The 13700-nt window shown below is 38.2% G+C and overlaps 1 pseudogene across 1 annotated transcript; it reads left to right on the top strand.

Annotated features, from left to right (window-relative positions):
- The first annotated feature begins 3946 nt into the window (after positions 1-3946).
- Positions 3947-5853, top strand: LOC125187415 (F-box protein SKIP23-like; annotated as a pseudogene). Its single transcript, XR_016130448.1, has 2 exons — positions 3947-5143; positions 5528-5853. The product of XR_016130448.1 is annotated as an F-box protein SKIP23-like (transcript).
- Positions 5854-13700: the final 7847 nt, after the last annotated feature.

The raw sequence follows: 13700 nt of genomic DNA, 5'->3' as shown, positions 1-13700 counted from the left end.
ATACTACAGCAATACGGGAAGTATGATGCTATGTTAATTTGAAGCCCAATTTAATATCTATGTAATTTAAATAGTACTCGTCTATTTACTTTAAGATTATATTTTTCTAAACAAATGAATAATTCCTCATGTTTGAGACCTTATCATTTATACTATATACTTCCCCCCGTCCTATATTAGGAGTCACACTTGTTTTTCTGCACTCGTTTTTATAAAAATAATAATAAATACTCCCTCCATTCATGAATAAAAGTCCCGTTTTTCTATTTTGGTCCGTCCACGAATAAGAGTCCCGGTTCATAATTACCATAAATGGTAAAGAGCCCCACATTGCACTAACTCATTCCACTCACATATCATTTAAAACTAATATATACAAGTGGAACCTCTATTCCACTAACTTTCTTCCACCCACTTTTCTTAACATTTCTTAAAACTCGTGCCATTTAGAAATAGGACTCTTAATCGTGGACGTAGAGAGTAGTTAAGTGAAGAAATGTTAAAGTAATATAGAGAATAATGTAGAAAAATATGAGACGGAGAGAGTAATTAAGTAGTGGCTATCAAACGTATTTAAATATAGTAGGGTATTCAATAATAGTATCTTTCTAAGCAAATGAATAATTCATCGTATTTTAATTGGCACAAAAACTTATTTTACCTTATCAGATATGTATATATTTAAGGAATTGAGCGTGTGAGTTGACCTAAAGGTAAAGTGATTATTGTACGAGATAAAAATATCTTAAGTTCGAGTCCATTCTAGTGAATATCAAGTGTGCATATTAAAGTAATGGTGAATGTATTTTTAAAATAGAATATGCAAATATAAATTGCAAACAAATTTACTCGGACACTACAAAAAAATAAATGAATTTAGTGCATTCGTTATCGTTCCAAGAAAAAAAGACAAATATCTAAATTTGAATTATAACGAGGACTGTATAGTATATTAAAACGTCACGCTATATTCATATCATATGTATTCTTCTCTACCATCCAACAACTTTTCCACAAATTGCTGCTTCAAAGCTATTTATAAAATAAAAATAAAAATCAAGCTTCTTATTTAACATAATAAAATTAAGTATATAACTGAATCAAATTGGTTTACTTTGTTGCATAATTACAAGTAGAGTTTCATAATTGACAATAACATAATTGATACCCTACTATATAAATTATAATCAGTCTTTAAGGGCATATATATTTACATTATTTACCATTGATGATTGTGCAAATTTGTTCGATGAAAACTCATCTTAGTGTCAAAGTTTTGTACGGTTTCACAATTTAAGTTCAATATATATTGTTGTTTCCCAATTTAAGTTCAATATATATTGTTGTTGTGGGTAATGATAAAATGCAAACTCATATATTATACAAACTCTAAACTATAAAAAAATAAATTTAGTGCAACAAAATCTAAATATTGTACAAACTCCAAACTATGATCTAGACCGTTAGAAAATGTCAACAGATGACAAAATAGTAGCAACAGAAAATGTCAACACAGTGCCAACAGTTGATGCTGTGGAAATTGTATTGAAACCGTGTTGACATTTTTTGTTGCTACTATTTTATCATCTGTTGATATTTTTTAATGATCTAGATTATAGTTTAGAGTTTGTATAATATATGAGTTTGCATTTTATCACTACCCACAACAACAATATAATATATGAGTTTTAATATACTATACAGTCTATACTTGTATTTTCTCGTTATAATTCAAATTTAGATATTTGTCTTTTTTTCTTGGAACGATAACAAATGCACTAAATTCATTTAATTTTTTGTAGTGTCCGAGTAAATTTGTTTGCACTAAATTTATTTTTTTATAGTTTAGAGTTTGTATAATATATGAGTTTGCATTTTATCATTATCCTATATATATATATATATATATATATATATATTTAGGTCAAATGTAATTATAAACATTTACAAAGGAAACCTATTTATGAATATCAATTCGACAACAGATGTGGCTTTTAATGACATTTTTACATGGAGTAATAGAGCCTATATTAATACAACACCTACTAAATTACTTGCATATATAAGGTGTCATTTTAGATAAAGTAACATAGTGTTTCTTATAACAATTTCAGGTTTCAGAATAAACCATTTTTTTGTAATAAAAGCTCAAAATTTATGTTTGTACATGTTTCTCTCCCTAGCTTGTTGTAAAGTGGTGGTTAATTAAGTGTACGTCTCTTTTTTCTCAATTCTTGTACGAGAATAAATTTAGAAAATAATTGAAAAGGAAGTTTCGATGTCATTAATATCGTCATCTAGTTCGGAGGCTCTATCCTGAGTGCCCTAGGAATAAAATCAAAACAAACTCTCTTGCCCAAAAAATTAACGTCTCACCACTTTTCAATTTTGTTTCTTGACGAAATGTAGCAAACTTAATGTTGATTTGGTGTATTACTGTTTGATGGGAGCTTTGAAATATTTTTTGGAATAGTTGAACTACTTCTAGTTGGCCTTATGGGTAGAGGAAAAGTCTGCTTTATGTTAATTGGTGAGAAGTATCAACAGAGCTTTGATGATACATGAGATTTTTATTGGTTTAGAACACAAACATTTGAAAATAACATAAAATAACGAAGAAACAAATACACTCTTTGCCCATTAAAATAAGCATCAATCGACAATCGAGCAGCACAAGTTTTTATAAAAAATGTTGCAGTATGGATTTTAATACAAAAAATAGAAATATTGTGGATGAAGTATGAATCTCACCGAATGTAATTAATTTTTATATAAAATGCTGAGGGAAGAAAGTGAGTGAAAATTAAATCTCACTTTAAATATAGTTATAAATGAAAGGTACATACTCTAGTTTTTACAATAGCGTAATAGGCTAGCTAACCAGAAAAGCCCAATGCTACTACTACTATTAAAAATATAAACTTTATGTTTTGGTTTCAAGGGTCCCACTACTATAATTTTTTATATGGGGAACGAAATCTCATGCATATAACTGTCTAACATTTCTAACTACTCCTATATTACACAAAAGTGAATTATTTTATGTAAATGTTATACAAATAGCGATTTTACTTATATGAAAATATTAATAAAAATAATAAGTGGAGAATGAATACATTTATAAACAAAATACTAATATATTGGGTAGTATTTGTTTTTTTTTTTTTTATAATTGCTATATTCAAATTAACATATAAATTTAATTTAGATATTAAATTATTAAATTGTTTAAATCAAATTAAATATTATGAATTTTGAACTGAACACTATGCTTGATTTAATAAAAGATTGAAAGAGTAATAAATAGCATGGATGATTTAATAAAAAACTGAATGAATAATACTCCCTCCGTCCACGATTAAAAGTATCATTTTTAAATGGCACGGGTTTTAAGAAATGTTAAGAAAAGTGGGTGGAAGAAGGTTAGTGGAATATGGGTCCCACTTGTATATATTAATTTTAAATGATATGTGAGTGGAATGAGTTAGTGAAATGTGGGGTCTCTTTACCATTTATGGTAATTATGAACCGGGACTCTTATTCGTGGACGGACAAAAATGGAAAAACGAGACTCTTATTCGTGGACGGAGGGATAATACAAGTTTTTATTTTTTTGTATTATGCCTGATTTAATACAATATTTTTTTTCTATCAGGCATAATACAATATAAATTAAAGTTTTTTCTATCAATTATCTATATTGTATTATGCCTGATTTAATTTCTCTCGATTCTAGTTATATATAAAAAAAAGTATTCTAACTATGGTAAATATCCTATCAATTTAACTTTTTTAAAAATAAAAAATACACTAATTTTAGTAAGTATTTTATTGATATGATTTCCATAATTATTTCTTGATTCTTACCTTGCTATTCTTTTGAAGATTTTCCATCATAATTTTGTTGATTCTTGTCTTTATATTATTTCCAACATCTCCGTGGGCCCTCGCCAACATCAAAATCAATAGTCCATAAAATTTCTTCAATTTTTCCTTCGATCTTCAATGGCGGATTGGTCTGCCCTCCCCGCCGACCTCCTCCACCTCATCGCACAGCTCCTACCCACCTCAATCGAAGTTATCCGCATCCGCTCAGTCTGCGGCAACTGGCGCACCGCCGTCCCTCCGCCATCCGCTTCCTCCGCCCCCTTCCCCGTCATCCCCAATTCCGGGATCTCCGAAACCAGCTGGGGATTCCACCTCACGAAACGCACAATCTATTCCCTCCGATCACCGCTTCCCGATCAATCATCATGGATCATCAAATTGGATGGGGACAAAATGCATCTCTTCAACCCGCTCGATCGATCTCAATTGAGGTCCTCCCCGGAGCAATTCAATTTCTTCGACATTGGAGTAAGGTTTTTGGTGGAGGATTACGCGCTGCAGCACATCAATTTCAGGCCGACGTCGAGCTCAATTGGGGATGCTGAGAATCTCTACATGGAGAAAGTCGCCGTGTTGAACAACGGTAGCGGCGGTTTCGTGCTCTTGACGATTCACGTTTCCGGTAAATTGGCGGTGTATAAGTCCGGCGACGATAAATGGAGGCTAGTTGATGGTTCGCTTTCGCCCTATCCTTTGGAAGGGGAAATTCTACGCAGTCGATACCACTGGTCAAATTGTTGTCGTCGACACTGATGATATGAATGTGAGTGTTGCTGCGAGATCAATTTACGGTGGTGATAAGAAGTTGCTTGTGGATTGTGATGGAGAATTGTTGTTGGTGGATATGCATTTGGGTCTTAAGACAGCTGATGACCTAGGTTTCAATGACGGGCTCGACTTTTATGAGGACTTTAGTTCGTATACGAGAGAAACCCCTGTGAAATTTAAGGTGTTTAGGCTGGATGAACGAGTTAGGAAATGGATTAAGATTAGTGATTTAGGGGACACAATGCTCTTCTTGGGTGATAATTGTGCGTTTTCAGCTTCGGCTGGAGAGGTTTTTTGTGATGAGAAATGCAGGGGGAACTGCATATTCTTTACCGACCAGCATTGCAATAGGGAAGACGAGGAGGGGCTGATGGCTCGCTGTTTTGGAGTGTTTGATTTGGAGAGCGGGAGCATTGGGCCCGTTGATGGTTATTCGGAGATATTTTGGCCCCCTCCCGATTGGGTTTATTCAACCGCGGCTATAGAAGTGAGTTCTTGTTTTTTTATCACTTTACCTTTGCAAATTTGAGCTTTTCGTTTTAAAGTTTGGTGTTTATGTCTGTATTATTTGTTGCTTATTCATCAAACTGTAGTTGATATTTGCTAGTGATCAGCAATGTATTGATGCTGCTGATAGAATTGAGGGCGTGGAGAGAGATCATTAGCTGTCGTTTAGGTCTTGAGCTTTGATGTGGTTATGTGTGGCATTGCTTCACCGTTTTTAGCGTTTTTATGACACGAGTAGGAGAAAAGTAGAGATCATAACTAGCCGGCCTATTGTTTATGTTAGTAAAAGGGAGTGGGAAATAATATGAGAGAGCCAAGTTCTTTAAATCCTCTGTTGAATTTAGTTGGCCCTCATTTCTTGCAGGTTGGGATGAATCAAATGAATATTTGATGCTCGAAAGGTGATAAGCAAACGGCCTACAAAGAATGTGGAGATATGCCACGCCACTCATTAATCATTATTCGTGTGGATGCTTCTATTATTTTCTATCAGCGTTGGTAACTCACATCTCCGAGCTTTTCTTTTCTCCTGAATCCTGTGATGTATCCATTGTGCTGATCGACCTCTTAGGATTTTACAATTAGTAATTTTCAGTTTTCTACCGATAGCTTTGAACAAAAATATGGTTTAAAATTATTTGCTGTTTTCAATATTTGATCAGTATATTACGTAGTACTTAACTTGCATCATTTCAGAGCTGTGGTTGAATGAGTTCTCTTTCGGTGATTTGAAGCAATTTTTATATTCTAACGTAGATTTGCATTCTAATTCCTGCTGCCAATAAAATCATTAGTTTCTTGATTGTAGTAATTCTGAAGCAGGCCAATAGTAGTCATCTCTCGTCTCATCACTTCTTTAGTGTGAAGGGTAGCAACGTGTTGGTCTTACTCTCATAGCTCATGTAGCTGTGAAGATAGCAACGCATTTAGGCAGGAACACACCTCAGATTTTTGTAGGATGAATTTTTCTTTAAATTGCTGGAAATCAGCAACCACAATTAGTACTCAACAACCTATAAAGGCCCCAAAGACCATCAAGAATGGTCTTGATCGCTGGCAAGTTCATATATATAAGTCTGAGAGTGGTCTTGTTGCCATCACCTCATACGTGCCACCGCCCGGGTGTTGTTGAATCGAGGGAACAAGTTCCACAATCGAATCACTCACCGAAAAAAGCCATTGCATTGCCTTCCTCCGCAGTTCACCAAATACAGTAGCTAAAATTACAAAAGAACTATCCAAAAAGGAAGAAAATAAACAAGCACAAGAAACCAAATCGTGGACGGAGGCGCAAAGGGAAAATAGGAGTAAGTTTGGTAGCGCAGCATTGCTATGCTATCACCAATCTTACGCAAAATACATTGAATCTAAGTCACAATCTACGAATTGCGAATAAATGCATCAAAATCAAAACCATAAATGTCGCATAATTAGTTAGAGCCAAAAAAAGAACAGGCGCAAATTTGATTGCTGAATAAAACTGATCAATAAATTTTATAGCAATCTGACTGTCGGCAAACCTTACAAATCCTTCACGCATTTATACACACAGTAACATGTTTAAGCAGAATTAACCAATAAAAAGTTTAAATCCAATCCAGAACTTCAGTCAAATCAATTCAAACCACCTTAACTTCTTCATATTTGATGACAACATATCCTTCTTTAATTTTGATGATCTGCGCTTTAAATTTCCTCATATTATTGTCAGGAGCCTTGGCATTGAACATGAAATCGTATTTCTCCACTAATGACGTTTTTTGGTAAAGAACTTTCTCAACAGACTCTAATATCAAATGCGTCCCCTGACAAATAAAATGTAATTATAATTACATAGAAATTAGGTGAAAACAGAATAACTGATAAATTATCAAATGAAATAAGTTCTTACACTATTGTAATTGTAGTTGCCAATAGCCGGTTCAAGGTAATCTTTTATGACCTGTGGCTTCTTTTCTTCATCAACATCACTGTAATTGTTTGCTCTTTGGATTTTTCCGTTGACAACCTTGTGAATTGTGCCGGGGATTCTTGTTTTACAAATAAGGTCAGCAGGTGGTGTATTCTTCGAGTTATAACTTGATTTGCGGAGAATCCTTCCATATCCGGACTCCCCCCATCTAGAACCCCATGAACTCTGAAACCAATAAATTTTTTTACCTGAATCGGTAGTGCCGTATCCGGAGAATACACCAACATGGTACTTGTACTTTCCATCTGGTGCGGGAATGCATGGGATCCCATCCCAAATATCCTAAAATGATGTTTACTAAATTATAAAAACTATATATATAGAATATGCTATATATCTCTAAGTAAAAAAATTAATAATAATAATCATGGATTATGACGTTCATAAATGACGTCATCCTTAAGAATAATTAACATTCTTTTTGTGCAAATTGTGAGGTTAAGACATAAAGTTTCCTAAGCTGATTTATTTTAGGATTCTGAATTCGATTAATTATATACAGGTGAGAGTGATATGATGGACATGACACGACCTAAGTTTTGGTGAAGAGAGTTTGCCTTAGGCATTACAAGGATATAGTCGAGATGAAGTAATTTGATTGAGTAAAACAAGACAATTTAAATGTGGCTTACAAAATAAATAAATAAATTGTTAGCTTGTACTCCCTCGTCTCTTCAAAAGAAGTCATTTGAGTACTCCCTCCGTCTCATAGAAATAAGTCATTTGGAGATATCACATGTTTTAGTGTATAATTATTAAAGTAAGAGATTGAAATAGTTGAACTAATATTAGTGAATGGTGGGACTCTAATTATTAATAGTGTCTATTTATATGCACTATTTCTATGAAACAGACGAAAAAGGAAATATGACTTATTTTTTTCGGCATAGAATGATAACATGTATTTTGATATGATTATATGAACATGATATTGGACTTCTAGTGCTTTATGTTTTGAGTCTTTATATATTTATGTATTTTGCTATAAACACGATATTGTCAATTTTTTTTTTGTTATTATTATTAAATATAATTTTAAATCTCACAAGTAGTATGGCAGATACACATATCGGGATTCACACTAATCTTTCAGTATACCACATCCGACAACAACAAAAAACGATAAGGAATACTACAATGATTTTCATAATGCAACTAATGTCTAATGGTTGGGTCTGCGGCTGCCAATGGAGAATTTTTATTCTAAAAATTAAAGTAATTTTTATTAATAAATTAAAATTTTATAGTGTAGTAATTGTTAAGAATTTTAGTTATAATTCAAAAAACTACACTAAAATTTAATCAGAAGTTTTAGTTGCGTACCTTCTTATCAAGGCTTAATAAACCATCTTTATCAAATAAAATTGCACCAACGACCGGCCTTTAGAGCATCTCCAATGCAAATAGGTCAGCCATAGGTCAGTCATAGGCAAGCTATTTTCTCTCCCTGCCACGTCAGCAGAACTAAAAATCCACCTGCCACATCAGATTTAGGTCAGCCATAGGCCAGCCGCAATAAAAATAATTCAAAATATACTATATTTACGGAATTAAAATTACGATTAAATTACGGAATTAAATTTACGACACATATACGGGAAAATTAATCCATTCCATTCAAAAAAGTACAAAGATTTAAAAAAAAGAACATGATTTTTTTTTTAAAAAAGGGCTTCCACACACGAGCCCCGTCACTCTCTACTCCTCATCCCGGCGTACTCATCCTCCGTCCACTTCCTCCGGTCGGGGGTGTCGTCAACAACGGGCTGCGACGACTCGCCGACCGCCTTGGCCTTCCCCCTCGTCTTCTTCTTCTTCGTCGCAGCCCGTCCCGCTGGAACGGGAGTGTCTGGATCGCCGAGATCGATCCCCATGTCATGCAATGACAAAAGGTCATCGCCAGTGAACTGCGTCTCCACTGGGGTCGACGTGTGAGACGAAGCCGTCAAAATTCCAGAGAGGGACGATAGACCATGTCCCCCCCGGTGACCCCTGCATCCCGGGATGCATACACATCATCTGCTGCATCTGGGGCATACCTCCCCACCCCTGCCCGCCGCTGGCCTGTCCGCCGCCCGGCATACCCCACGGCATCCACCCTGGTTCCCACCCCCTGGCGCTCCGGCCATCATCCCCATCAGCTGATTCCAGGGGACGTTAAACCCTGGGCCCATCTGGCCCCATCCAGATCCCACGGGTACCGTGGGAGTCTGAGATCCATTCGTCGCTGGACTGGACTCGTTGTTGTGATCCATCACTCGATGATGCTCTTGTACAGAAAGTTAGAGAGAGAGAAAACTCGTTAAAACAAGTGGTGCAAATGAAAATGAAACTAAAATCGCGTTTATATAGGTTTTAAAAATAATAAAAAATAAAATAAAAAAGCTTCGCTGGCCGATCGGGCTGCCACAATGGCGGCCAGCGCATCGGCCAGCACTTCGGCTAGCGACGCGCGTTCGGCTAGCCCACGCCGAAATTTTCGCCGGTCGCCCGCTGGCCGCCTCCAATGGTTCGGCTAGCCGATCGGCCAGCGCCGCGAATCGGCTAGCCGGTCGCTAGCCGACCATTGGAGATGCTCTTATAGCATCCACAATAAGAATATGTCAGTCATAGGTCAGTCACTCTCTCTCTGCCATATCATCAGCACTAAAAATCCACCTGCCACATCATCATTTTACTCAAATAGGCTAGCCTAAAGCTAGCCATAGGCCAGCCGCAATAAAAATAATTCAAAAACAACTACATTTACGGAATTAAATTTACGAGACATATACGGAAAAATTCATTCATTTCATTAAAAAAAAGGTACATAGATAAAAAAATACATAATTTTTTTTTTTTTTAAATCGGGCTTCCACACACGAGCCCCGCCTCTCTCTACTCCTCATCGTCGTCGCCGCCGTCCTCGCCGCCGCCACTCGGGACCTCCACATCGGTGGCATCTGAGCCCCCCATCTGTGCCCTCGCGGCATCCAAATCGACCCGCGACCCGCATGCTCTCGAGCATCGAGTGAAGAAACCTATTCTCCGTGGGGTCAGTGGCGGCCCTGCAATCTTGGAAGACCTTGTACATCTGCTCCCGCATTTTTTGACGCGAGAAGAAGGTGTACGCGGGTGGGGGGGCGGGGGCTGCCGACTGGACCTCCTGGGGCGATAGGAGGGAGGATCCCCTCGCTGCCCGTTGCGCCCGCTTTTGGCCAACCGGGCGAGTGCGGGTCACAAACGATGGAGGGGACGGAAACTCCTCAGCATCCGGGGGGAGGTCGTGGGAACCGCCGCTGCTGCCGCTGTAATCGCTGGTATAGTTCAGCTTCTGCTTCTTCGGCCACCCAGCATCGACCCCTGCCAGGAACTTCTCGGAGTCCTTCACCACCAGATAGCAGTTCCAGAAGGTGAACTCCTTATATTTCCCCTTAACAGGGAACAAACTCTCAGCTATCCTCCGGCAGTCCTCCTCCGTCTGCCCACTACTCCTCATGCGGAGGGCGTTGGCGTACAAGCACGAAAATCGGCCGACCGCCCCTTTTGCGTTCCCACCCCTTCTGGCACTCCTCCCCGGTGCAGTCCTTTCCTTGCGGGCAGTTCCTCTTGTAGGGTGCTCTAATCTTAGCCCACATGTTGACGATCCGCTGGTTGTTCGCAACTAGCGGATCGTCGCAAACTGACAATCACGCCTTGGCCAGGGCGACGTACTCATCTTCCGTCCACTTCCTCCGTGTGGGGGTGTCGTCAACATCCGGCTGCGACGACTCGCCGACCACCTTGCTCTTCCCCTTGTTCTTCTTCTTCGGCGCGGCCCAACGACCCCCCCCCCCCCTAAAGTGTTCATCTCCCCGATATCAAACCCCAGCTCATGCAATGAGAAACGGTCATCCCCAGTGAACTGCGTCTCCACTGGGGTCGACGTGTGAGACGAAGTCGTCAAAAAATCAAGAGTGGGACGATAGACCGTGTCCCCCCTCCGGTGACCCCTGCAACCCGGGCTGCTTACCGGGCTGCCGCATATCGGGCTGCATCCCTCCCTGCGCGCCCGCCATCAACCCCATCATCTGCTGTAGCATCTGCTGCGGCATCTGGGGCATACCCATCTGGCCCTGCATCCCCCCCCTGCGCGCCCGCCATCAACCCCATCAACTGTTGCCAAGGGTTGTTGTACCCTTGGCCCATCTGCCCGGCCATCCCGCCTATTTTCCCCCATCCAGACCCCACCGGTACCATGGGAGTTTGAGATCCGCTCGTCGCCGGACTGAACTCGTTGTTGTCCATCGCTCGATATTGCTCTTGTGCAGAAATTTAGAGAGAGAGAAAACTCGTTAAAACAAGTGGTGCAAATGAAAATGAAACTAAAATCACGTATATATAATGTTTCAAAAAAATTCAAAAAATAAAAAACGGCGCTGGCCGATCGCTCGCCGATCGGCAAGCCACAATGGCGGCCAGCGCATCAGCCAGCGCCGTTAAATCGGCGTGCGCTCGCCAATTTCTACGCCGATTTTCCGCTGACCGGTCCCAATGGTTGGGCTAGCCGATCGGCTAGCGACGCGAATCGACTAGCCAGTGCGCTAGCCGCCATTGTGGATGGTCTTAAGAGCAATTAGTAAACTCTCTTCATCAGTTGAAATATTCTCGTGGGAATCTAGTTTGATTCCATTCCATTTCTTGAAGGACAAAAAGAATTGTGTTAAATAAACCAATAATTAAAAACGAAATACTTGTATTGGTGGAATTATTGAAGAATTTACCATTTTCTTCACAGTAGATGCACCAAGTTCGCCCTCCCACTTGTAGTCTTTTTCTAATTGGATTCCATTACTTTCGATCCACATAAATGCTTCCAATGATGAGCTTGAGTAAAACTGATATTTGTCCACATATTTGTCATCATCATTCTTGAGATTACGGTCGTAACAGTTTAAGAGCTCTTGTACTATAATTTCAATTCCTCTCCGTATTTAAGACATTTCATGCCTCAATCCCACTTATAGTTCTTAATGCCCAACAAGTAACTGCATTGAAAGATAGAAACAATGATGGCAACTATGTCGGAAATATGCCCGACAAGTTCGGTAATCAACATTTACTTCATAAAAGTTATACTATCAACTAACAAATACTATATGCTATTTTTAGTTGATAAATTACTCAAGCACACGTGAGATGGACCTTGTTCTATATCTATAACATGTGATAAGAGTGAATTCAATTAGTTAGATTTGGGTTAGTTGACTAGTTGACAGTTGCACCCAAATTCGAATATCAGTAGAGGCAAATGAAGTTTTATAGTCTCTGGAACTTGATACAATTGGTTAATAACAAATTTTATTTACTAGGGTATATCTTTGAAAAAAGTCTAATACTCAATCTTCTGGAGGCATAGATCCTCCAATGTGGTTGGAGGCAAAATAGAGGGTGCAGTTCACCTAAATGCAAGAGATTCTTTTGTTTACATCTTTTATTAAATTTTTTTAATTCTTTGTTAGAAAAGTTAATTGAAATCAATATTTTGAACTTTTATTTAAATCTAAAATTAAATATTATTGGAGATTCTTTACATGACAAAAAAAATAATTAAAAATAATCATTTTAATTGTCCATACGATTTGGAGAGTATAATTTAGTGTAAATTGCCTTAAAAGTCACAAACTTTGGGAAAGTTTGGGTTTTCCCACAAACTATAAAAGTTGCGCCTAAAGTCACGAACTTTATCAGACCGTGCAAATTTCCCAAACTATCCGACCTGACGACATATTTCCGTTAAAAACTTATCCCACGTGGCATGCCGGAGGCGTGACTTGGCAAAATTTCTGAACTCAGGTAATGAAACCTCTTTTTGGTTGATTTCAAAAGCACAACCTCGATTCAATCGACGGAAAACGTAATTGACAAGAAGAAATCGTCAACAAACGGTTTAGGGATGAAATCGATGACATGTAAAGAAGATTTAATAAAAAAAAGCATAAAACGATGTTTTGTGCCCAGTCAAGAAATTTTGCCAAGTCACGCATGCAGCATGTGACGTGGGATAAGTTTTTAACGGAAATATGTCGTCAGGTCGGGTAGTTTGGAAATTTGCACGATCCGATAAAGTTCGTGACTTTAGAAACAACTTTTATAGTTTGTGAGAAAAACCAAACTTTCCCCAAAGTTTGTACCTTTTTAGGCAATTTACCCTAATTTGTGTAAATTGGCTAAAAAGTCACAAACTTTATCCGATCGTGCAAATTTCTCAAACTACCCGACCTGACGACATATTTTCGTTAAAAACTTATCCCACGTGGCATGCCGGAGGCGTGACTTGGCAAAATTTCTGAACTCATGTAATAAAACCTCTTTTTGGTTGATTTCGAAAGCGCAACCCCGATTCAATCGACGGAAAACGTAATAGACAAGAGTGAAATCGTCAACAAACGGTTTAGGGATGAAATCGACGACGTGTAAAGAAGATTCAATAAAAAAACAAAGCATAAAACGACGTCGTTTTTGTGCCCATTTAGAAATTCTGCCAAGTCACGCCTGCGGCATGACACGAGGGAAGTTTTCAACGGAAATATGTTGTCAGGTAGGG

This window comes from Salvia hispanica, chromosome 5, assembly GCF_029641045.1.
Source record: "Salvia hispanica isolate PSC_SH4W2 chromosome 5, Shi_PSC_v1, whole genome shotgun sequence".
In the NCBI taxonomy this organism is placed as follows: domain Eukaryota; kingdom Viridiplantae; phylum Streptophyta; class Magnoliopsida; order Lamiales; family Lamiaceae; genus Salvia; species Salvia hispanica.
Note: the sequence above shows the minus strand (reverse complement) of the source record. Positions and strands in the feature narration are given on the sequence as shown.